At 40.5% G+C, this 27,386-nt stretch overlaps 1 protein-coding gene across 1 annotated transcript in view; it reads right to left on the minus strand.

Annotated features, from left to right (window-relative positions):
* Nucleotides 1-27,386, minus strand: part of SOCS6 (suppressor of cytokine signaling 6) — a 44,164-nt gene that overhangs the window by 16,378 nt on the left and 400 nt on the right. The window lies entirely within an intron of this gene.

Genomic DNA, 27,386 nt, shown 5'->3' on the forward strand with positions numbered 1-27,386 from the left:
GCTAGGATCTGGAACCAACTTCCAAGAGAAGTGGTGCTAGCTCCTACCCTGGGGGTCTTTAAGAGGAGGTTAGATGTACACCTTGCTGGGGTCGTTTGACCCCAGTACTCTGTCCTGCCATGGCAGGGTATTGGACTCGATGATCTGCTCAGGTCCCTTCCAACCCTAGAAACTATGAAACTATGAAACCTATGGCCATGTTCTTCATGGGGGAGGAGTGGTTTATTCACTTTTTTAACACTCCATACTGTATTACTTTAAGTTATAGATTCAGCAATATGCTAGTTGAAGATGCTAACTCAAGGGATATTTCCCTACCACCCCACCCCAACATTTCAATTTGCAAGAAAGGAGAACTATATTTAACATGCTGAAAGATGAGAGTAATGCCTGAACCAAGTACTATAAAATAAAAAAATCCAAGTGGAACAGGCAGTGCCTAGAATTTTCCACCCTATGTGTGTCACTAGCCCAGTGGAGATGCTGCTAAAGAAAAGAAAGTTTTGCATTAAATCATTTTAACCTGAACAACTTATGTCAACGTTCTGCATTTTTCTGAAAACAAAGAAACATAGTCAGCACTATTTTAAATTATAGGTAGGAATTTGAACCAAAGCTCCTTCTCATTTTTCTTTGTAACTCTGCTGCTCAGCATGAACCTGGTATAAGAACTAAGCAGACAAGCTTTCATATGAAAAGTAGAAAGCAACAAAAGCTGGTTATAGACTTTGTTGGTGAATTAAGTGCAACACTTTCACAATTTTGGAACATTTGGGCCCCTTCTAATCTAACCAAAAAAAGAGAAAAATAAAAGACCTGTACCTTGGCTGTTCATCATCCACCATTTAAAAGGACTACAGATGAACAGAATTCTGTCTGCTGGATGGGTCTAACAATGCTTCTTTTTCCAAGTTGCCAACACTCGAAATTCAGGTACAATATATTCCAATACAACCTTCAAATACATAAACATAAAATAACCATCTACATCTGTTCTACAATTCTTTTTTCCCTTGAAAAATACACTGCTAAAGTGGAAAAAACCTATCAGCAGTAATGCTCCATCAAGATGTCGTAACCTACTAACTCCTACCAACTTTTAGAAAAATAAAAATAAAACATTTTCACTAATAGGCAGAAAGGTGGGAGAAAATAGTGAAAATGGGTTTGTGAAGGGGAACTATATCACAACTTGTGGAACCAGCTGAACAAAAACAGTACCAGAATGCAAACTGTTTAAACTGATGTCGGAATACATGGATGGCCCTACACTTGGCTAGCATCATATTGCTTGCTAGAATTACCAATGCTTCTGCTAGGGCACCTAGACTGGCGAGACAGCAAAGAATGCAAAGCACGGAACTGAAATGGGAATTTCCTATTTCACTCCCAATGCTTACAGTAACTTCCACATTCCTTTCTACTTTTAAATGGTTTAAGTATTTTTTTCCTTTCTATTTTGAAGTGTTCTCAGAAGTGACTATGTAAACAGCAACTTTTTATTTAGTAAATCCATGTGCATTCATGTCTTATCTACTGACTTTATACCTTCAGAGCTAAGGAAACTATATGAGGGAGCAAAGTAGATTTTGCTTTCTTTATGCTAGTGACAGATAAATGTTTAAAAGTGACCATCTCATTAAATAAATGGGGTTTTTGTAGATAGGTCTCTGACACTTTAATACAACTGAAGAACTTCTATTTCTACTGAGCAAGACTAAAAACAATAAAGGGAAAAACCCTAAACACAGTTTGACACTAAGATTCCAGGATGACTTTGCTCCCACAGAGCTGCAGAACTAAAAATGAGGAAAACCATTTTTATTTCTAAACTCACAGCTTTTCTAAAGTGGAGTCCCTGAAAGACAAAAGATGCTAAAGTAGGAGGGCCATTTCTGTTACTGATTCACATTTTTAGAACCAAACTTTGTTCTCGCTCTCAATAAGCTTATATGTGAAATGTGTGCTTGTTTCATTCAGGTAATCACATTCCTGTTCAATGGACATAGGGATCTGAATTTTTTTCAGACAACCACACAAGTCATGGGGAGGTAGAGACTAGGAACAGGCATGGTTTAATCTGTATTTCCTATTTCACGGGACTGCAACTTCGGCAGTATGCCTCGGCAGCATGGATATGTAGCCTCCTAAATAAGAATGTGATTTACTGGGAGATGGTGCTAGAGATGGTCATCACATTAGTCAACATGCCTACCCACCCTGGCAAAGGTTGATATACAGGAATTTTTGAGAATCTGACTTCTCTTTTAGTGTTACTACTCATGAAGACATCATGCTTAACTGATGTTATTATACAGTAGGGGTCTGCGAGACAGGCCATCTTTGATTTGGATTCAGATTCGGCCTCAATGGGGGACAGTAATTCAATTTACTTCCAGTCCACTTCCAGGTCCACTGCCGAGCATGCCAGGGGACCCCCCCCCGCACTCCTCTAGCTTGGCAATCTTTCCGAATGTCTCTGAATCAATTCGGAGGGTTCTGACTCTATTCAGAGAGATTAAAGGGTCTCCTGATTCAATTTGGATTTGGAGATTTGACCACTGAATCAGGACAAATCGAATCAGTGACCAAAGCTTTGTGCAGCCCTGTTATACAGTCCTGTCAAGCCCTTGAACTGTTAGCATGTTCAGAATGTGAGGAGAAAAAAACTGAAAGACTTGTGACAATTCTAATGCTTCCTAATTATGCTTTCTACAAATCCTTAGACAATGACGACTTCATGGATTGTTGCTTTCTGAAGAACAGTTACTGCCTCTCAGCAAGAATTTACTTACACTGGTGCCTGTAATCATTGGCCCAATGCTTAATATAGTTTTTTAATATATATTATTACAATGAAATAAAACCACCTTCAGCAAAAGACAGTTTCTAAACATATTTATTCAGGAATTAACAAAAGCATACTACAAATGAAAAGAAAAGAGAGAACAGGAAAAGATATCAGTCAAACCATAAAAGGACCTGTGTTTCTCTGTGTTTTCTTTTTGCAGAGAAGTATCAACAAATGCTTGAAGTCCTAGAGGGTTGGAACACTTGCTAAAAAGGGCATAACCCACCAGTCACAGACATGAAAACATTGCCAAAGAATTTTAAACAGAGCTTGCCTTTGAAACCCAGATCCATTTCAAGAAGGAATTTTAGAAACACAGTTCAACTATTTAAATTTCAACTCTGAAAGCATAGAAACAATATACTAAAGCACTTTCTTAAAGCAATTTCCTCATCAGAACTTGTCTAATCATTTCTGTACTATTATAATTCCAATAATAGGCCCTCCTGCAGCAGTTTTCAAGATTCCCAAGGGGGGGGGGGAGGGGGCGGGTTAGATGACAGCAGAACAGCAGTAATTGAATGCCAGTAGATGATAGTAACTAACACAACTCCAGCCAACTCCAGTTTTGTGTTGAAAGTGCATTCCTAATTTATATTTTATATATATGTTTTATATTGTGCTGCTCTGGAAACTTTTTCTGAAATGAATAAATGTGGTAACGCTGTATGTGACCGTTGAATCAAAATGTGAACGAAGCCAGAAGAAAACAAGTACCAAGGACCTCAAAAAGGTAAGCTATTTTTGTATTATAAACAGTATTCAAGGAATAATCTGCAATCCGACAGTTGCACAGAAACTTAACTGCAGTTAGTTTATTAAGCTGAACTGCTTCCTCCTCCCCTCCTGCTTCTCCCCTAATTATTTGGCTATCGACTAGAAGTCAGGGCAGTAAAGAAAACACTCTTGTTCTGTTAATGTACACACGTGTGCTGGTCTGAATCAGAAGTTGGGGGGAGGAAAGCTTTCCTCTTCAGCTTCTCCTTGAATATACTACTCAACAAACTAACAGAAGATTTTTAAGTACAGGTTAGCAGTTTGACCAGTTAGCAGTTTAAACTGTTCAATATTAGGGGTGTGCGAAGTGTTAGTTGCCAATTCAATTCGGAGAAGAGTCGGCCCGATTCAGAGGCCAAATCACCTAACCAAATCCAATTGGGAGATCAAAAAAACCCTCTGAATCTATTCAGAGCCTCCAAATCGATTCAGAAATTCAAAAGGCAGTCTTTCAGGGGAACAGAAACTGAGAAGAGGGAGGGGGATCGGGGGGGGGAAGACTAACATCTGTAGCTGGCCGGTGACTGTGATCTTTTCCTGAGTCCCCTTCCAAACACAGTGCTCTGGGGGAGGGACATAGAAACAGAACATAAACCTCTGTCTGCAGCCATTCTGTCCCTTTTGTGAGCTGTTTTTGCCTGAGCACCAGGAAGGCCCCCCGTTACAGGCTACCATCCCTGCTGTTTTCATCCAAATCTGCCTTAACACACACAACATGAATTTTGCTTTTAGCAGTTTGAGGTGGAGTTTCCCAGAAACCGCTGCACCTGTCTCCTTGAAACTTGTCAGGATTCATGGCCAAAGAAGGAGCTACCATCCTTGCTATTTTGATCCAAATCTGTCAAAAAACAACAATGTTATAGGTATTTCAGTGATTCCCCATTATAGTCTATGGCTGAATCACTGAAACAGCACGAAATCTTTTGAAGCAATTCCAAAACTCAGAATCAAGTCACTGTCCTCTGAATTGGCTGAATCTGAATTGAATACTTCCCTATTCACACAGGCCTATTCAATATCATTTTCTAGGATACCGTTTTTAAACACCTGACAGGAAAAACAGCCAGCCCTTACCACAACCTGAAATACATATATATATATACAACAGGACTCTCTTTTCCTTCAAATGCACCACTTGGGAATTGGGATCTACAGGAATAGAGACCTGGTTCATAGATTCTTTACAAAAAAATCAAGTTTCAAAATATCAAAGAAAAGACTTTGGAGCAATATCCTGAGAACCCATTGTAACACAGCCTCTGCCTTGTCATTTTAAGAAAGAAAGACTGAGCAGCCAAAGTAAGAGCAGGAGCAAGAGGCTTCTTTGGGCTAAGGGGAATCTACCTGTGCATGGTGAAGGAGCCAGGTGACCTTAAGTAGTGCCCAAAGGGACATATGCTCAGCTCCTGAATAGGAGCAGGCTTGGTTTTACACTCTGCAGAGAGAAGCTACAGGAGCTATACCTGCAGGCACTATGGTAGTCCAAGGGGGGGGAGGGGGAGGGAGAGTCCCTGTGAGATCCCGGAACACCAGTCATGGTATCAGTTAAGAATATCACATGGATACCATCTGCGAGGCATGGGCTGCGGTGTAGGGGAGATTAGAGCTGCAGATAGTGCCCCCTGGCATCAGGGCATGTAATGGGAAGTCTCCTGGATTTACCATCTGTTTATGGCAACAACAAAGATGTGGCAGGAGAGAGAGGGCGGACTGCCCCACAGAGACAAGTGGGTGGGCCAGCATGGGACCTGGCCCCTGGCTTGCCCAGTCACACATGGGGGCAGCTGGAGGCCATAACTAATGTCCCTAAGGCAAGTTGGTGTCTGAGGGCATAGATATGTGGCTAGGTCACATATGTATCCAGGGGGCACACACTCAGGAACTTTTGGAACAGTCTTCCAACATAAAACACAGTTTCCATCAATGGGTGGACAATAAAGAAGTTACCTGACAGAGCTGAGGGAGTTATGACCACTTTTGGGGCCAATCCAGGCACATCTATAAACAAGGACAACAGAAGGGAGAAATTAGCCATTGTTTTTCAGCAATAATCAAAAGCTTGGATAGATATAATCTACTCAATTAACAAAGTAAGAGTCAAACAAAGTAGGAAGTCAAAAGGAATAATTTATTCCATTTAGGCTGTTTACAGATGTGAAAAAAATAAAAAAGAAGTCCAAAACCACCTCTTTATTTTAAGCTCAGCACAACCTGGCATCCAGTGCAGTGCATGCCCCAAAGAAGTACTGTGTTAGTTTGACCCAACATCTGTACAGATTGCACACTTCGGCAGGGCTTTTTGGCACTTTTATTTAATAGTTGATTGAATCAACTTCGGATAAAAGCACCAAAAAGCTCCACTGTAGCACATGCTCTATATCGATGCCGGGTCAGCCAGGTCAAACTCTCCTGGTAGAGCGCTGTTCTGGGGTTTGTTTGTTTTTTTACTTCTGTCAGCAGCCTTGGGTAGTGAGTGTTAGTGTATTATGTGTATTTAAGTTGCAGATATGTATTGCTCACCAAGACTGTGGTGGCCAAATTGTGCCAGATACAGCACAAATGGCATAAGTAGCTTTTGGGTATGGCCTGCAGACTGGGAAGGGGACAGACAGCAAAAAGACATACACGGCAGGGAGCAGAAAGGAGAGCAAGAGATTAGGCAGGGAACACAGGGCACAGGGAGAAGAAAGCAAAGCACCAGATCAGGCAGGAAAAGGGGATTGGTGTAGCACTTGAGGAGGGGTCTGGGCAAATTTGTAGTATGCCTATCAAAACAGCTTGGCCCTCTTGCAAAATGATACCAAGGGCAACTGATAACAAAGCCTACAAAGAAGAAAAAATATATACATTTCTAAAAGATACAACTTTTCACAATGTGTAAAGCATAGTCAGCTGCTGTATCACTAAATTACAAATTCTGAGGTTGAAGAGGTCTAACAATTCTAGTTAGGGCCTACTTTTCCTATTACACCTCTCTGGAAGTGTCCACCTGAATTAATTCCTAATCTATTAGTCATGAAGAACTTTTTTACATATCTATCATACTCCTTCCATTCTTGCTGACAAATTATGACTGCATCTGTAAGTCCTCAAATTAACCACATATAAACTAGCTGCAGTCTAAGGCAACTGCCAGGAAAGCACTCAGAGGCTCAGGTTGAAATGAAAGAACTACTACTCTCCCCCTTCTTTATTCTTCCTCCTGCAAGAACAAAAGGAAAATAAGTAAACTAAAGCTTTTTTTCATTAAAAGACACTAGGCCCTGCTTGCAACTTAAGTGAAAATGCAACCCTTCATTATTCAGTTAACCCTTAAATAAGTACATGAAAATTAAATGGATTTGCCTCTGCTCTATGGGATAGTGTGAGCATGCTGCCTTGATTAAAAAGAAAAGAAGTAAGAGATCTTTCATGTACCATCTGTACTACATTTCAACACAAAGAAATTCTCAGTACAGAAGAGAAAGCAACAGCTAAAAGGGAACTTTCCTCAGATTTGCAGAGGAAGGAATGGAGTTCTGATTTTGTGAAAAGAATTTCAAAATACCACCATACGGATCAAAAGAAAACCAGTTTCTTATCATAACTTTCTGAGGACCTCTTCTCATCAGCCCAGATACGACTAGGATGTCATACCTGATACTTGTCTTAAAAAAACCAGTCTTCTTAAAACAAGGCAAAGATCAAGATGAATTCTTAACTCAGGATGGAAAGTCATACCTATTTAAAGATGGAGTAGTCTTGGTCAGCTGTCTTCTTATGAAACCAATTTAAAACTAAAAAAATATCACTAACTGTAACCCTGAACATTGATATTCTGTTCTATTTTTATGAAGGCAAGCTTACAATGAACCCACATTCAAAGTGTTTCACATTTATGTTTTACTTGCTGGCTTCATACAGAATTGACTGTATTTCTGTTGTTCTCCTAAGAAATAACTAATTGGTCCAGAATAAATAAACATCAGTAATATAAAGTAAAACTACTCTGAATTAATCCCTCACTTCTTGCAACAGTAATCACATGCAAGCTGTATATGGCAATAATTTTAATTAATGTTTAGTAGAGAAACAAAATATACAGGTTACTGTTTTAAGAGCCACTTATCAAATCATAAGAAAGTGAACCTGGACTTTCACTAAAAAACACTCCATTATTTTTTATTATCATCTGCAACATTTTCTTCCCATACTATTTGATAATACCAAATGGGTATACTTCTCCATTTTAAAATAATACTAATGTATTTGTTAGTGATAGACCTGCACATAGTTTACGCTGACATGTATAATTGAGATGTTTTTGATTTATTGCATTTAAAAAAAATAAAATAAAAATAATAAGTGCCTAAATTCCATTAGAAGAAAAGCCATTTTAATTGCCTAAATTGCAAAGGTCCTTTATTGTGCATTATCTAAAATGTAATGTAAGTTATCTTGATCATTAGACACATAAAAGACTACATACACAACCTTGGTTTGCTGACTTTAAAAAGAACTGTATGCCTAATTATTTGTATTAAATTTCTCTTGAGATCAGAATGCATTTTGAAATCCTAGCAGCAACACCTTACTTGAAGAAGGAGAATGAAATCTTAAAAACAGGAAAGGCATGACTAGAACTTATTACTAATCTCTTGTATCCTGCTTTACATTTATCATTCAAAACAGTAATCCGCTGAGTAAACTACTTTACAACCTGTACCTAAACTGTTTTTTGTAGAGGTGTCACACAAAAATTGATATACATTTATTATACATATTCGCTGACCTTCCCAACAAAGACTTTGGTCAGCTTACAAGTAGGAAAGAAGTAATTTGAAAAATAGGAGAACAAAGCAAAATAACAAAACAGCTTGTAAATGCAAGTAAAGTATCAAAATAAAACAGAACCCCAACTAAACAATATCCAGCCAGGTGTCTTGCTAAATTCCTGTCCAAATTAGAAGGTATGAAAGTACTTCAGGAAGATGTCCAGGCTTGGGCCAAAGCTAAGAAACAACTGCTGCAAACAACCTGACTTGTGTTTTCACCAAGAGAACATGTTACACTAACAATACCTGCAGCAGGTTGCTCTTGACAGACTTTAGGGATCCCTAGCAGGCATACAGGAGAAGACAGTCCTGTAGGGATGTATGGCAGAGAAAGTTTAGGTGCTACATTTCTGCCAGATCAGTGATTCTCCTGGAAGAAACAGCAGGCATAGAAGTTTTCAGTGCATTTATTCCAGGGGAAACATTTCCCCTCCAGGAGAAAGATCTTCCAGGTGAAACACTTTCTCTCAGAAGAGTGTTACTCTTATGCTCCCCTCCTGGCCCGGTCTTAAAGAAGCAGGGCAAGGCCCCCACATCACCAGATCCCAGACTACCCAGTCAGGGAAAAGACAGTGGGCATTGCCCTGCCACTTGTCTCCTGGGAGGGGACTGGAGCAGCTGGGTGAAGTCCGCTACTCACTCCCCAGTCTGAGAAGTGGGGTCCTAGTCTGGTGAAAGCACAGACGGCAAGGGAAAAGGGGAGGCTGCAAGCTGAATGCCTGTACAGCTACCTCTCCTGGAAATGAACTCCTGTTCATGGCCTTAGATAGTCAAATCCCATATTCCTAAATGACATAAGCACTTTGAAAACCCATCACATTTAGTTTTATGTCTATATGTATATAACTAGGGAAAATTAGGTTGTACAAGTAACGTTAAATCTGGCTTTTCCTAATTCTGAATGGTTTACTCCGTTACCTTACTTTCTTTCAATGCAGGCTTTGTGTGTAATTTCCTAGGTCTTTAAAGAGTAACCAGCAGCTGTGATAGCTGTTATATTTATCTTTCTGCCCTCACCCACTAAGTCAGGTGGCCAGGGCAGCAGCCCCAGCCACCCCTCCCCCTTTAGTTAAACTACTGATGTTGAGCCTCCAATCTGAAAACCTTTAAGAACTGTGAGCCCTCTTAGATTTTTTTCTTTTTAATTTGGGACTTTACCTACTATTACTCTAAGCTGGCTGAAAATCTAGTGTTCTTCTTTTCTGTTCTTATAACTTCCATTCCTTGCACTCATGAATTCTTTCCTACCATGATTAGTTCCTCCTAAGTTTCTGACCACCTTCATCTTCTCAACTAGTTCATTTTACTGATCAAAATCAAATTCCAAATAGATGAACCCTGTACAAGTTTCATCAGCTTTTTGAAAAAGGAAGTTTTACACCCAGTATTTCCCTCCTAAGGACATAGACTTCAGTGACTCTCCTTTTACTAAACATTCCTGGCTGTCTGGGACTCCATTCTGAGGCAGCTAAATCTTCCCAAGCATTGTATATAAGGCTTAGGCTTCTAATACACAGACCTAGAAAGACTCCTAGGAGCCAGGAAGCTACAAATTTGGCGCCACCATGCTAAGTACTGCAATGCCCAAGTCCCTTTTTGGATCTAGTTCTTAGCATCCTTCCACTTATTCAACAACCATATGTAGTCATCTAAACTAATTTTGACCAAATCAATACGGGAGTGTATTTAAGTGGGTGCAACACTGATTTCCTGTAAGCACACACACAGCTTATATTTGTGTTTTTAATTACAAGCTCCACACTAAAAAGTAGCTCTGAATTAGTAACATGCTATTATCATGAATGCTAGTCATTATACTGGATGAGTAAGCAATAACTTATTTGTTTTGCTACAGTTAGTCATTCTCTCATACAGGTTTCAGAAATTATAGGTGTTAATACGCCTAGAATGTATTTAACAGCCTTTCTCCCTAGTAAGCCTTATCTAATACTTTAAACTAGTTCTGCATTATCATTAGAGTTCATTCTTTGGGCTACTATTTTAATGATTAAGAATTAAACGATCATAACACAATCTAAGAAGCAGCTTTTGGCATAATTTGAATGATTAACCAGGTCAGGTAACTTTTAGGCTTGGAATGATTCTTTTTTCTTTCCAAGTCTAATGTTGCAAAACAACAAAACTATCATTGTAGAATACTATTGCATGATTGTTTGACCATTTTATGCAAAGTTTATGATACTTGGTGTTTATGCATTTGATAAACATGGAACATTCATGTTACGCTTATAATAAAATAGAGAAAACTAAGTTGTATTTTTTAATTACTTCATGGTATTTGTGCTAATCTATACAGTGTATACATGGATCTGCTTATTTAGCTAAGTAACAGAAATCCCACAAATTCATGAGAACATGCATGCTTAACAATAGCTATTGCGTTTTACACCTTATTGTTCTCAGTGCATTTACAACGTGCCCACACATCCCTCAAAGCACAAAAAACAAACCAATGTACTACACTTATACTTTCTCTGCTTCCCCTGGCATTCTGCCTATTAAGTCATACCCTGAAGGTTATCATCTAACATCCATAAGCCCTGAACTGTTTCAAGAGTTGCATCATACTCATGCCTGCCTTAACCCGTGCCTGCCCTACCCGCCAGTGGTATTTGTATCTGAAAATGTTACTGGTCTCAGACTTATATACGGACGGACTATATGCATCTTCTGTATTAGCGCCAGGTTTACAATATGATTACTGGTAACAATTCACAGAAACAAATTATTTGTCTATAGCAAGGGTCACATACAGCTTAGGGGACAGATCCAGCCTGTGGCTGTAAGTCATCTGGCCCACAGGGCTCCTCCCTGTGGCTGCTACCAGAGGAGTTAGCACTAAACCACAGACCAGGGGTGGCAGGCAAAGTCCACAGGCCGGATTGGGCCTGCAGCAGACTCCATTTCCCATTAGCCCCTACCCCCAAGGGTGCTGTGATATTGCGAGGCCAGGGTTTCCATGGAGACTAACTGCAGCTGTGCTGGCAGGGTGTGTAGCTAGGCAAGAAGCTGCTCCGGGGCTGCGATCTTGCAGCAGTGACAGCAGGCTCCGGCAGAGCTGTGATTAGAGGGCAGGGGCATGTAGGCAGCAGATCACAGCTCTGCCACAGCTCCAGAGCACCCTGTTAACACTGCAAGACCCCACCCCAGAGTAGCTCCTCACCCAATCACACACCCTTCTATCACGGTGCGCTGGGGCTGGTCTCCATGGAAACCCTGGCCCTGCGTTGTCACCACACCACAGATGCTGGGGTCTCAATGGAAACCTACCACAGTGACACAGGCTGGGACAGCTGAGAAATGGAGTCTGGCCACCAGCTGGATATGCCATTCTGTCCACCCTGCCATAGACCTACCTTCATATCTGGCCCACAAGGCTTTTCTGTGAGCTTGTCAGAGCCGCTATCTCAGCACCAGTAGCCACTCAACAACCCTTGCTTTGAGCAGTGGCTGCATTAACTCTTTGGCTACTGGTGCTGGCACAACACTCACAATGATACCAATGATTCTTTCATTACCAGCTGCTGTGGTGAGAAGCCCCCAGATCAGTTCTGGAAGTGGATCATCCAGCCCACAAGAAGGCCCACATTCTGGATCCAAATGAATTTGATAGCTCTGCTCTATACAATCAAAAAAAAGGGATATAAACCTTCTTTCAGGTGTTGAAAAGAACTGAGCACAGTACATTGCTATGGTACATTATTATTTATTTAACAAGTGCTATTTTAGGAAAACGTCTGGATTTTTTAAAATACTGAATATTTTACAAACAGCTTTTCAGTCAAATTATATATACAGGTTTGAGAACTATTTTATACCCTCTACTTGCTACTTTGGGTAGCTCCAACCTACAACTGCAATATTTCTTGCATATATCCCATACCTTTCCCCCCAAAATCAGCAGGGAAAAATTGGGGTGTTTATTATGGAAGGAAAAGTGCCCCCATAGATCTAGAAATTCGGCAGGGGGAGTGCGTGTGTTGGGGGTAGCAGCATTAATTGCCATGACATTTGGAACCAAGGCAATTAATGCTGCCAATGCTTCCTCCTTTTTCCACCCCACCATCCGCACTGGATTGGGACAGGGCACAGACTTATCCACCCTACATACCACTTTCAATCCAGTAAATGGTCCCAGAGCCAGCAGGCCAGATCAGACCCAGCCATATGGTCTCAGCACTCTGCTCCAATCCCCTGAAGTCCCAGACCTCTAGTACTTTCCTGTACTCCAAGGTAATTTCTTCCCCTGCCCCTTGGGCTATTCCAAAAATAAGGCATTATATTCAGGGGCATGTTATATGCAAGAAAATATGGTCATTGGGGCCACTTCTCTTTTTTAAATAAAGCATTGGAAATGTCTTACCAACTATCAAGAATGTACACAAATTCCATTACTCTTAAACTAAATAATCTAATTATGAAGTAACAAGAAATTTTAGGCACCAGGTCTGCTCTTACTAGCAATTTGGGCAATATTGTTCCCACTTCATAAATCCCTTTTTAGAAGTATAGGCTAGTAAGTTTAAAAATAAGAAACAGGCACAGCATTTGTCTAATTTTAATGAGCAAGATTCTGGTACAGTCTACTGAGCATGCACCCTCAATGAAGTATTTAAGCTAGAAGCAGATTTAACTGATGGTATTCACAAGTTGATTATTGTCCAAAAAGCATCCCTAAAGATATGATTTGATAAGAAACTTAACTTTAAGTCTGCTAAATATACCTAAAATTCTCTGTTGAGCTGAAATTTCGTGTTTTATCAAATCAAAGGGCAATTTTGGGGGAGGGGGAAAGGATGGGCCAGTGGTAGAACACTTGGCAAAATTTCCTTCAGAAAGTTTATCTGAAAGCAAACCAAATGGTGGTTTTTCATTAGGTAGAATTTTTTTCTTCCAAGTACATGTTTGCAGAACTCAAATGTCTGTTAGTTTTTCTGTCGGTCTTTCTTTCCGAACTGTCAGCTTACCAACGCCATAAACACTAAAAAGAACCCAAGCTCAAAAATCCCAATTCAACAAGGTATGTAAGCATATGCCTAACTTTAAATAGTCCCAAAGTCTAAAATTTTACTCTTTAACATTTTTTTTAATAAATGAAGTTACAATGTTCATTCTTTCACTCTTCCAAAATTCAAAGAACTGAAAAATAATTCTTGTACAAGTTAATTTATCTACATCCTTAGAGTTGGGAATCTGCTAAAGTACCTTGCTGCACTGAGAAATAAGTAAAAGGATACCAGTATATCTCAGTTCATAAAACAGAAATATATTTTAATGTAGGAAGACCATTTTGTGGTCAGATCAGGCCCTTACGCAGCACTACATACAGCACAAGGGAAATAAATTTTATGCGCTTCTACCTACCAGTAAGGTTAAAGCTAGAAAACCAATTTTTTTATCCTAACACCATTTCAACACATTTATAACTTTCTAAAGAACATTTCCAACACTTACGTTTTCCATGCTAGCTTCTGCCTGAGGGAAACCTAGACAAAGTCTGGACAAAATTCTTTCAACTTTGTAATTCCCCCCTTGCACCAAAGAACTGGGGTGGAAAAAACTATACTTAAACCAAGACAGTACTGAAAGGGTTTGAAGTATGAAATTTGAAAATGTTGATTATTTACATACTATGCACCAGAGTCTTTACTTAGAACACACAACAAAGTATTAGGTTAAAGGAACAATGTAAGCTAGAAAGCTAAAGGAGTGAGTCCTATCAGACAAGCTTCCCTGCTAAGTTTTTCTAGTTTTACATTCATTTTCCCTTATCATCCAACACCTTACTCTCCCATGTAGCTTTGTGAAAAACCCACAAACAAAAGAGGAAACTAACTAATGAGTTTGAGAGTTGTATCTGAGCTTGCCTACACTACGAAACAATGAAAATAACTACAGAAAAAATATTGCAAAATAGAAAAAGCAAATCTGAAGAAATAATATTCACCTCCTTTGATCTCTTTAAATGATCCTAATTTTCCACGTTATATGTAATACTTGGTGAAATTCTAGGCAAGTTTTGCTAAGTCCCCTACCCTTTTAAGTCTTGAATGTACACTTAAAAGAGAGATGTTCTACATAAAGAGCTAGTTAAGGGCCCTTTAATCCTATCTCTTTTGAACTAAGGAGGGCTGGACTTTTGGTCTCACAAGTAGTTTAGGATGCATGGGTCTCTCTTGCCTACATTTTCCCTATGAAAAGCCGCTAAACATCTTGGTTTCTTCTTGACTGAGAATACCAAAAAATTTTAAATCTTAAAATACCATGCGAGGAAAAAACTATTTTCCAATTAGCTCTAACCAGGGTTCTAGTCCTACTAACACACAGGGCTCCTATACACATTTAGTGGGGCTGCTCTGACTTGCTATAATTACAGTGTGTCAGAGCAGACTGAATTAATTAAGTCTGCTGGAGCATGGCAATTACCACGGTCCAGCAGACTCCAAAGTCATGTGTATCAGCATCCCTGCATTGACAAATGGTGGTGGGGCGTTTTTTCAACTAAAGCTCGTACACTGAGTTTTAGTTTAAAGCACCCTGCCACCATTTTTCAGTGTGGTTGGGGATGCTGATACATGTGACACTAGCTGCTTTTAATTAGAGCAGCGCTAATTAAAGCACCCCACCTCACACCCCTGGAGTGCATCTATAAATGCCCTTAGTCCTCAATCCTCCAAAGACTTCTACAAGTGTTTAATTTTCCCTGCTCCATGTTGTTCTATTAAAGGCAATGGGAATGCTCACAAGGCCTAATGTAAACAACTGGTCCAAATATAAATATGGCTGATATATGTAAACACATTAGGTGCAGAAAGGGGAAAACTATTTAAACTAAAAAACAATCCTAGCACATGAGCAAAGGTATGAACTGACCATAAATAAATTCAGAATAGAAATCAGAAGCAGGTTCCTATCAGGACAGGGGTATCAAAGATACAGCTTGTGTGACAGATCTGTTCTGCAGAGCTGTCTCATCCAGCCTGCAGGACTCCTGAAAGGTCTGGAAATTCTGGGTCAGGACACTGCAAAATTCCAGCCTACGTAGCACCACTGGAAATGCACGTGAGCAGCACAGGGACAAGTGATGGCTGAATTAACCTCTGCTGTTCCCTGATGCCACTCACCCCACCTGGACCACTGGATATGGGTCTAGATCCAGCCTGTGAGCTCCCCAGGGTGAGCTAGACAGGGCCTAGCCCAGCATCACAGAGGTGCCTGCCAGGTTTAGGCTAAAGCAGCACAAGCACAGCAGGATGTGAATGGAGCCTGTCATCCTGCCCACTGCCACAGGGGAACTGAGCAGATCTACTGCACAGCTAGGAGTATTTGTGCTGTGGTGGGAAGTCCAGCCTGACCCCTCTGGGGGCCTGGCACCTCCCTATGGCAGTGGGTTTGGGATCTGGGCACAGGAGAGGTCCGCCACCCCAGCTTCTGCCCCTGCCTGTGGGGGTGAGAAGAAGCCATGGCTCAACAGCTGGGCAGTGTCACCTAATGATTCAGCTGCACCTGTTGCCCCCTGCCCGAGGCTCACTCCTCACCAGCAGCCTGGGACCCACACAGCACCAGGAGCACAATGAAGAGGTAAAGGGCTGCGCTGTTCCTGCCAGAGGTCACTGAACTACACACGGCCTATCAGTTAACCTGTATATCAGTTAAATGGTTTCACTTGCTTTATGCAGGTTCTGTATGTGTAAATTTGCTCTTGTGCAATGACCCTCTTAATATCAAAAATTCATTATATACAAGGTAAATTCACTCTTATGCAATTGGTGTGGTGGAAGCCCACAGTCAGCTGCTTTGTGTGATGGATTGTGGGAGTGACACGCGCCAAAATATAGTCTCCTGTGTGGATCTGTGCTCCTTGCTTGTTGTCGGCAACACGTGTTTCTATAGATGCTATCCCCACATTCACCACTGCTGTCTGCTTGTATGTACTGCCTGTTGTTGGTGAGTATGAAAATTGTCTTGTAGAAGTGCTAGAAATGGGTCTGGGGGTCAGTACAGCTGAGGTCTTGGATCGTATCCCTATTTGTTGCATTGTAAAGTGGGTTCCCTTTATGTGAATTTGAGTTATGCACCATTTTCCAGGAACGCATGTACCACATAAAGTGAGGGAGACCTGTAACTGGAAGAGGTTAAATGGATATTTACATCCCTACCTACAGGGAGAGCTGGCAGGGCAGGCAGAGGGAGGGCAGAGGGATACAGGTGATGCTGCCAGGGCTGGAGGGTCTTGACTTGGGAGTAAGGGGAAACGGCAGGAGCAGGGCACTGGCATGTCAGGGCTGCTCAGCACCACAAAGCTGTTGGGGAGACAGAATGCAGGTCTACCTGCAGCTAGTAAAGCAAACGGGGAGCTCTGATTTTCCATTATAAAAATACCCAAAATCAAACGCCAAAATATATAGGTATTTATAATTTATTTTATTATAACAATTGAGGCACCAGTAAACTTCCAAATGGCTTTAAATTTGTAAATATATCAATAAAACTGTGTGTTCAACTGATACATATACATATAGTGGCGTTTCATTTTAATCATGGAAAAATGTGGATTTTGGGGGTTTTAATCAAAGAATTTTAGATTATTTATCAGAGAAAACCAGGATCCCTGATAATCAGGTTCCGGGACAGTCTTCCAATCAGGGGAGGAGTGTAAAAAGCTTGATTTTAAGAGGAAACTCAATGAATTTCTGAAAGGGATTTTATATAGTCAACAAACTCTGCACAAGCCAACAGAGCTTGAAAACTTGAAGTTACACAACTTGACAATATGTTCTGCTTTTTCCTTCTCTATCTGAAAAAGAATAATATGCACCATCATACAAAATAAAATGAGAAAACTGTTTAACATCGTACCATTAAAAATCACAAAGCAATAAGGAAATGCTAAGAAAATCCAGAGTCCATACACATCATTTCTATTCCTGTTTTTCTTGTTAACATCAAATGCAATACTACCGTCTCATAAAATGTATATCATAAAAACATGCCGTTGTGCTACCCAGCTTCATTATTGTTTTGCTATGGGAACCGGAACTTTTGCCACCAACCTTTCCATTTCATCCATATAGAAGAACAACTGTGTTGCTACATAATCCTCCAAAGAATCCTTTTGGCACAATGGGACTCTATAGAAGTGAATCCTGCTACCCAGCAAGGCATCTGTTCAAATGATCAAACTAAAACTATCAGGACTTTTTGCTCCTCTATTTCAACCCCAACCCTTACCTATATGTTGAAAACACATGGAAGTGGGTTTCAGGACTAAGGACTTACTGCAGTATCAAAATGACATAGTTAAAAATAACTATTCTATTTTGCATAAAAGTCCTAGCACTCAAAGCTTTTATCTGCTTAATTTTAAGCAAACTTAGAAGTATGTATCTGCATAATTCTTAGCAAAATGAAGGCCTTTAGTTGGAAAACAGCTGAAGAGTTCTACATTAACTCTGAGACACATTTCAAGTGCTTTATCCTAAACAGAACCTGAAAATGAAGTTACAGCTTTACCCAATTAATTACATTTCTGGTTTATGTATAAACATTTTTTAAAAACCTCTAAACAGCCCTGCTAATTTCTGAAATACACTATTTAAAATTAAGACAATTCCAGACAAAAGGGGGGACAAGCAGTTTACAACCTTCATCAGATACTTACGTACCAATACAAAACGCACATCTATAAAAGACTTCTACCTCAGCCTCCAGCTCCAAAATTAAGTTCTTCTTCTTCATCACGCAGAACTAGGGCTTCAACCTGGTTATCACATACCACAGGCAAAGGCCTTAGCTCCTAGGCTACTACCTACTCTGCCTCACTTGCTTTATCCAGTATTCCACCATGAACCAAGGTTCCCTAACAGGTATTTCACCAAAGCAGTACAATTGTACAAAAAGCTTTGGTTTCAATTAAGCTGCTTTTTCCAAGGGAACCAAATTCCAATCAGCAATACTGGGGAGGGAGATATTCTCATATAGGCAAACTCTGTTCCATTTTTGGAGTACAACTTAAACAAAATCCTCTAGTTCCCCAATATGCTGCTTGTCAATGTTCCACTTCTGTATCGCAAATGCACTTGACCCAATGTCATATTTTCCATATTGCTGTCTTTTCCTTGACTTATATTTAAGTCTTGCTTTGACAGGTTTTCTTTTTTTTCCTCTACTTTAAACCATATAAGTGGATTTGTAATATTGGAAAAGCATGTAAGAAGTTCTAAGATGATGAAAAAAACATCCCAGGCTAAGGAAAAATAAGGTCAATGTCTGTCTTAGCCTCTGCCTATACTAGGCCGTTTTGCAGAATATGTGCACACCTACAAAGTTTCAGGCAGCTCTGTATGACTCCACTTCATCACTCGTGCCAGCAGTTGTGTGAAGGAGCAACAGGTTTCCTTCAGTCGGAGATAGTGTTGCTCGGTTGGCACAGAGAAGGGGGTCTCCCACCACAGGAGTGCTGAGCTGTGTGGATGCGTGTACAATTTTGCTGTCAGAACTAAAATTCTGATGGCAAAACTGTGTAGCATACATGAGGGCTTGGAGATCTAACCTATACTGAACCCTGCCCTGGAGCACCTGCCTGGAGCAAAGCCCTGATAGAAGGAAAAGAAAAGAAAGCAAGCAGGACTGCCCTGCCTGAGGGATCTTGGATCTAAATTCCAAACAACCATGCTAAGGTGAAGGCTTACAGTGGCTTATCTACTTGTTTGCTAAATCCCAGAAAGATGATGGGTTCTGATCCTATTTAGGGCACAGGTGCTTTCAAGGAATGAGTAGACTGTGCTTTACATTTCGAACAGGAAAGAAAGTTGCTTATCCCAAGACTCCTACAGATTGTCATTATTAACAAGAACAGTACACAGTTAGAAGGGATTAAGACTAAAATCAGTAAAGAAAAAAATGCAAAGCACAAATTGTAAAAAGTTTGTTTGGATCGTCTATTACTCTGGTTCCGTGGGCAGCAATATATGTTTTATATTATCTCGATACAGTGAATTGTATAGTCATATTATACTTTTGGTGGCATCTAAACTATAAATCAGTCAGTTTATCTAGCTACCAGTGTGAGGGGATCTAACCCTACACAGGTTCTCTTATTGATTACCATCTTAAAGCATGTGGGTTATGATTATGCGGGGGGGGAAGGGAAAGCTCTTTATTGTGTTTCATTTTCAGGGGCAGAGAAATGTATTATGTATCTTTATGGCTTACATTGCAGTTTTAGTACTGTCGTTTTCCAAAATTTTTATTTTGGAACTGGAGAACACTTAAGGTTCTCTAAGAAAACGTACTGCAACATCTATTATTCACATATTCATTGTCATAGGCAAAATGGATTTCTTCCTAAACTGCTTTACTGCAAGTAAGAGTAAGTAACCTAAATATAATTATAAGAACATAAACAGGTTTTTTAACCTGAAATTTTCTAAAACTGCACAATTATTACATTTGACATGTTACAGAAACAAAAGAAGTTAAAGCAAAGATGGGAGACCTTATCTATTGTGTTTATGTGTTATTAGATAAGCAATATTAAAAAAGGGAATGCTGCAGCCACTAAATTACTTCCCTGTGTATTCCAAAGTGGATGTTACTTGAACATTTTAAGACTGCTTTATATTGCTTCAGACTGAAGTAGGTACCATATCATTCTATTAAAATAGCTCAGAACCTTCATAAAACAAATAATTAAGAACATGATGTTACCTGCCTGACTGACTTTGTTTTAAAGCAAAGTGAAACACTACTAAGGGAAATTTCTAAGGTAAGCTGTGACTTGCCACCTTGCCCCAACAAATCATTTAGCTTTAATCAAGCATCTAGAGCAGGAGTATCAAACAGGAACCAGATCCAACCAAAGCACTCCATCTGGCTTGCTGGGCTACTGGCAGGCATCATAAATTGGGCGGTATGGCTTGCTGCAGAATTTGTGGCCATTTGAACCCACTAGGTATGGATATCAGTGTCAAGTTTCACTCGCTGACGCTCCCCCAGACTCACTCCCCTTCCTACTGCCGCTACCAGACCCCTTCCCAATGCTAAACCCCTCCCCTCACTGCTGTGGCCACATCAGCAGCCTTCACATCCCAGGCTGGGTCCAGAAGCTCCTGGATGTCTGGATCTGGCCCAGGGGCCATACACTCAGGTGAGTCTAATGCCCCTAGTCTAAAACATGCTGGTGAAGGGTTAAGAACAGATGGGACGAAAACCATAAGTGCTACAATATTATATATTAATATTTTTCAGCCTAAGCTTACACTAAAGACAAATGAGGCAAACATGTTTCAAATGCATATACCCAAAGAGAGACTCCTAAAGCCTTACTTTGACTCCTGAATAAATAAGGCCAGATCTAGACAGGTACTAAGCACTCATAATTTTTATTAACCTTCTCAGGAGCTGCAAGTGCTCAGCACCTGATATGGGAAGGAAGAGAGAAAGAAGGCAACTGAGAAATAGAAGTGGTATATTCTTTTATCCTAAGTGTCTAAGAACAAGTTTCAGAGCCTAACCTAGGTTTGAAGACACTGGCAAAATTTAGCTGACAGTCTGTTCCATACTAATGTAACTCTATTGACTAATAACTAAAGGCACTGGATGCTTGCAAACGCAACCCCTCCTTCACCCTCCCCTCAAAGAACAGCACTTTAAACTTGGCATGTTCCCACACTAAGCCCTGCGCAAGACCAGAAGCAGTAGCACATTACTTCAAGCTGGCTTGCCCAACATCTGTAAAGATTGGGCACTTTAGTGGTGCTTTGATCTAATATCTGATTGAATCAGCTTGAGCTAAAAGTACCAAAGCCCTGCTGAAGCTCCTGATCTTTACAGATGCTACAGAGCTGTGCCGAAGTAACACACTGCTGCTTCTGGTAAAGCATGTTTTTTTGTTTGTGGGGTTTTTTTTAAATGTATGCAAGCAGCCAGTGTGATCGGCAAAATGAGCAGTCAAGCAGTCTAACTAGACATGTGTTGCCTTCACCCAGAGGTACTAGAGGATTTCCCTTCTTCTCAAAGACAGAAGCCAGCAAGTGGACTGCTCAGCATCAGCCTTGAAGAATCATTTATTCCCCCTTTTTAGCAAACCAAGGTATAAAACATGAAAATACAACAGTTGTACTCTATATACAGCATAGTTGAGTTAACGCTGCTGCTTTAGCCTTTAAAAAGATCACAAAACATCAAAAAATACAAGAAGTTAATTTTATACGAATACTATATTATAAATACCATATTATGGTTGTGGATTTTTTTGCACTTGCTACTTTAATATGTCAGTTATAGAAAAAGCGGTCATCACAACTATGACAGTAAAAGGTTGAAAGAAGAGATGAGCCAAAAATCAGGAAGGCAATGCATCATATAGGCAGACGAAGTTCTTTTGGTAAATCTGATAAATTTTATTAGACCAACTCTAACAGCTGGACATTATACTTATTATTATTATATTACATTAAATTATTTTTTCCAACTATTTGAGCTGATCTAATAAGTTATCAGATTTCCCAAAACAACCTTGTCTGCCAGTGCCCTCAGACCAACATGGCTACAACCTATACCCCCATACAACATGTACGCACTTATATAGCTAGACTAAATTAGCAAAAAGTATTAAAAATAAGGGCAAAAATGTAGGACATTGTTCGTAAAGAAATGAGTGACTGGAGTAACCAGATCTGTTGGCCATTTTCCTTCCTGAACATTACTGTATAACATCCACTTCAGTACCTATGACAAAGTAGATCAGCTGCAAATACCTGTGCATAGCTGTTCTAAATCACGTTGACTAGCTCAGAGTAATGCAAAACAAACCTTCCAGCCCTTTGTTCTGCTATAATATTCCTTTTGTTTTAATTGCAGTATGAATGACAATACGTCTAATAAATAAATGTGATACAGTCAGATAAAAACAGCAGTAACCAGGACAGATTTCTAAACTGGTACACAGAAAAGCCAAAATCCTGAGTCTAAATTGTATACGGTTGTAATTTTTCTGAATGTTGCAGAGTTCAATTCTCTTTCATCTGCTAAAGAGCACCTAGAATTCTGCAGCAATCAGTGAATTTGGGGTATATGGAAATGTAAGCAGAAGTTCTGTCAAATATCTTCAGTATGTCTGCCATAGAAAAGACAGGATTCCATGACTAAAATTAAATCAGTGTTTTTGTTGACTTTATACCTCCTAGAGATAGAGCACAGTAGGTCCAGCCCTAGGAACAGGATGAGGCAACCTCTAATCCAAATTAGTGGGAGGGAAGGGCAGAGGGGGAGGAAAAAAAGAATAGTTATTCTTATTCAGTGAGCTCTCCAACAAAGGCCTTGCCAAAGTGTTAACACATACTGTGTGCCTTTACTGAAAGAATTTCTCAAGGGCACCTGGCACCAGGTTGAGGGACATCTTCTATTCCAGAGGAATGATGGCCCTTTTTACACACCTTTGGTGAGACTGCACTTTTGAGACACCATCTCTAGCCACCTCAAAATCAGAAAAATGCTGAATAATGGGAGGATGTACCAAGACAAGCAACTGAAAGAGAGGTCAAATGCAGGCCTGATATTTGAGTAAAGATTACAAGCACAGGAGCAGATCGCTAACACAAATTCTAAGTAGATGGAAATAATTTCTTAGGAAATGCTTGTCTTCTGCAAGAAAGAAAACTAGGGAGTAATGCACTAAAATGAGGCAAAGTAGAATTTAGTCTGAATATCAGGAAAAAGCTCTTAGCAATAAAGTCCATTATACATTTGAAACAACTGATCCAAGAAAATAATGAAATTATTCCAATAACTTAAAAGTGACCAAAGTGCTAGAGAACACATAGGAAGAAAAAAAGTTCCAGGATATTAAGAAGGTATACTAGGACTGCATTTCTTTAACTTCAGCTCTATAGTTATTTCAACATCAAAATTATATCTTAACTTGTTCATTTTGTAAAACACTTCAGAAAGGCAAAATCAAATCAATGACCTTTCTAATATTCCAATGCTTCATTCTCAATATGGTTCATTTCATTAACAATCACCAAGAGTTCTATGAAGCAAAGCTGTGAACCATGAGTTTGCTCTTGCTCACCTGTCATTTATGCAGAAACTTAAATCTTAAAAACACTATGCATGTAGTATCCAACCTGTTGTTTCAAGAGTACTGCCTCACACCAGAGTTTGCAAGGGTGTATCCTTGCAGCCACTGGGCACTTACCAACTCTAGGCAAATTCTCTAAAAAGGTACAGATTTTCATAGATCCAAATACTTAAGTTATTTAAAACTTATAGGTACTAATTTAAGTAAAAATCATCTGTTTGAATATTTTTGTCTATTATCTTACAAGCCAGACTTAGCACTCCCCTCCCACCTTTCTTCCCCGTTTCATAAATTAGGCAAAGTTTTGATTGTAGTCAGTTTTCCACCTGGATCTTCAACCACAACAAAAAGATAGACTACTGCTACTACTAAGTTTTTTCATTAATAATCTACAAAAAAAAAAAAATCACAGAATTTCAAAAGACTCTGAAGTGGGTGATACAGTACTACTTATATTCAATGTAGAGGATTCATTTATCAGTATCCTTTTAAGTTTTCTTAATGCTGTAGGTTACCATGAGTTTCTTGGGTTTATCAAAATTAACCTATTAAAGGTATTTTAAACAAGAGGAAAGTTAAACTTCTCCAGTTTACTTAGTTAAGTGCTTTGGTTCAGACATTTAAAGTATTTCTAGAGAATATGTAATCAGTGATAAGCAAAACATGCTCTGTATCAGTCTTTATCTGCTATAGATCAGAGGCATATGTTTTTGAGCTACTTAGAACTGCCTTATTTAAATATGGGTAAATGTAGTATTCCATTATAAGCACTAAACCAGACTTGTCCCATTTGCAGTTTTATGATGCTCTCTAAAAAGTGACCGTATGTAACCTGTCACTTGGAAGTTACTTACGTGACAAACCAAACTTCATTTTAGGAATCTTTGTTACTTGATGCTATGGTAAATTTGTCGGTAAATTGACTGAGTTTTCTTAGTAGAAACAGTGCCCTTGATGAGTAAGACAAATATGCCATCATCTGAAGTTATATATTCTCAGACATAAATACAGGTACATTAAATGGAGTGAAGCCTGAGATTAAATGTCAGTAATTTAATGGAAAGACACAGTACAGGGATGCTGCAATTACTCCAAGCAATGCAAATCCAGAATATTCAGAGTTCAGATTAAACCCAAAAGAAACCCAGGCATATTCTGCTAGGGAAAGTACCCAAAGAATTTGAAATCTGCCCTGCAACTGCCGTACAATTCTGATCAATACACTATGGTGTTTACAGCCCTAAATCCCATTTAACTAATTTTTAGTTTACCTCTGCCACAAATGTTCCCTCCTTATGGCATTACACATGCTTTAATTCCTAGGGCACTGCCTCAGGCCCACTACATACCAAGAAAGTATCAATGGCAGAAATGATACAGATAACAGTGAATTAGGGCTTAACCTTCCTCTTCAGCATACCTCGTTCTGCAACCCAACACTGTGGGAGCCAAGGAGACAGAAGGGTATGTGTAGGGATGGCTTCCCCAGTGGTGCTGTCAAAATATGTGATACAGTCAAGGCAGCTATGAGACTTTTTTCAAGTCGTACACCAGAGTGAGACCACCAAACTATTAAGAAGCAGTGACGACAAAAACCAAATCATCTAGCAATGAGGACTCTTCCTAATGCATGTCTCTCATACCACTGTCTTATGGCAGCAAGCAGTATTGTGGCACAGAGATTACACAATAGGTGAATGCTTGGAGTTTTGAGTCATGGCATCTGGTTAAGTGACCCAAACTATTCCACTGATCCATCTGTAATCTGTTATTACTGATTAGAAAAAGCCTAATTTTGCTTACAAGTTAACTTCCTCATATATAGCCTGTGTTTAAGATTTCACTGAGTTATAGACTCTTCAAATTTCCCCTATAATTCCACTGAGATAATTTAAAATAAAAAATAAAAAGCAGGCACTTAAGAATGTCTTCACAGCAGATGCAGAGCTCTATAGATACCTGACCTGTCTATGACCACATTCATGCAACACCTCACCTCTGCTAATATATCCCAATTCTCAGAAAGCAAGCTAGCTCAGCTATATCTACATGGTTCTGCACTGTGTTGCATCAATGTATCTGTTGCATCAGTGTATCAGTGTATCATTTAAAATTTAGCTTTACCTATCAATCTGTTAGTCTGAGCCTCAGGAAAATCGCTGAGGTTGAACTGTGTTTTAAGTGAATGCTCACTTCAACTCAGCTACCTACCCTCCCTTTCAGAATTAGCTTATGATAGATTTAATAGGACATGAAAAACCCCATCAGTGAGTTAAAAAAAAGAAAGCAAAATAAGTATAATCACTTTACAAAAGCACATATGTTGAAAGATTTACAAAACAAAAGGCAATGGGTTTAATGCACAACCTGTCTTTGGTGTGCTGTGTCAAAAAATGAAAACTTTCCTTTTTTAGAGCAATTATGGAATCAAAGAAAATTAGGGTTGGCAGGGATCTTCAGAGGTCATCTAGTCCAATCCCCTGGTCAAAGCAGGACCAGCCTCTTCTAGATCACCCCAGCCAAGGCTTTGTCTCCCAGTCTTAAAAACCTCCAAGGAAGGAGATTCCACCACCTCTCTTGGTAGCCTGTTCCCATACTACCCTCCTATCTAACCTCAACTCCCCTTGCTGCAACTTGTGACCAACTTGAGACCAACTGCTCTAGGATAAAAGATTATCAAAAATTACTCCTTTCACAGACCTGCCAACCATATTTCAGAAAACCAAAGGCTCCCAGCCAAGTCAAACACTTTTCCCTTGCAAGGCGCTGCTTGGGGCCCCTGTTCTCCACACACCCACCCCTTGCCCCATTGGTGGGGGCAGGGGGAAACAGGTTGGGAGCGAGGGGCAGCAGCAGCAGGATCAGGGGGCTGTTTCCTACTTGCACTATTCACTAGGTCAGGAGGCAGCAGCCACTGATGTTTACAAATGGGTCCTGGTACAAAAAAGGTTGACACCCACTGAACTAAAGAGTAGCACTACCAGTCTCTCCTCCAGCAAGATACCCTGTATCAGTCCTGCTATGGGAAATAACTCTCCCAGGAGGAAGTAGACTTGGCAGTGGGTATTTCCATTTTGATTTTCTTAACCAAGGAGGGAGTGATGGAGTTTGTGTGGCTGCATCTGAGTGCTGGAGCAGAGAGAGGAGTCAAGGCCTGCTACTGCCAGAAAAGGTTTAAAGCAGTGGTTCTCAACCTTTTTTGTACCAGGACCGATTTGTAAACAACAATGGCCAGTCCCAACCCAGTGCCCCTCACCCGTGCTCCCATGTATATGCCACAGCGGGTGGATGTATGTGGGCCTGGAGCTCTGCCAGCCTGCAAGGGAAAAGGCACAGTTTCCCTACTTTAAAGCAGAGCCCATATTTAAAGTTTGTTGATCCATTTTTAAAGTTCGTTCACACCCCTTTCCTATACCCTTGCCACCCACTTTTGGGTGGCGACCCACAGGTTGAGAAACGCTGGGGGTCTTGCCTTGTCTATGGGTGGGGAGCGGGGCAATACACGTCCAGCGCCCCCCTGCCCCTGGGGCGGGGGGGGAGGAGAGGCCACCCTCGTGCTCATTTGCTCTGGCAGGTTTCCCTCCACCTGCACGTCGGCCCGCCACCGCTGCCCCAGCGTCAGTGCTGTCCCTAGGACGGCAGGGAGGTGCCCCCGGGGCGGAACGGGACAGGACAGGACAGGGCTCCCCGGCACCCCCGCCGTGCCCGCCTGTAGGGCAGTCTCACGCGGAGCGGCGGCCCGACCCTCTGCAGGCCCGTCCAGCCCTGCGCCCCCCGGCTCTGCCCAGGCCCGGCCCGAGCCCGTCCGCTGCAGGCCGCGGCGCCAACAAAGGCCGCG

Source organism: Crocodylus porosus, unplaced genomic scaffold (genome assembly GCF_001723895.1).
Source record: "Crocodylus porosus isolate Cpor-Errol unplaced genomic scaffold, CroPor_comp1, whole genome shotgun sequence".
Taxonomy (NCBI): domain Eukaryota; kingdom Metazoa; phylum Chordata; order Crocodylia; family Crocodylidae; genus Crocodylus; species Crocodylus porosus.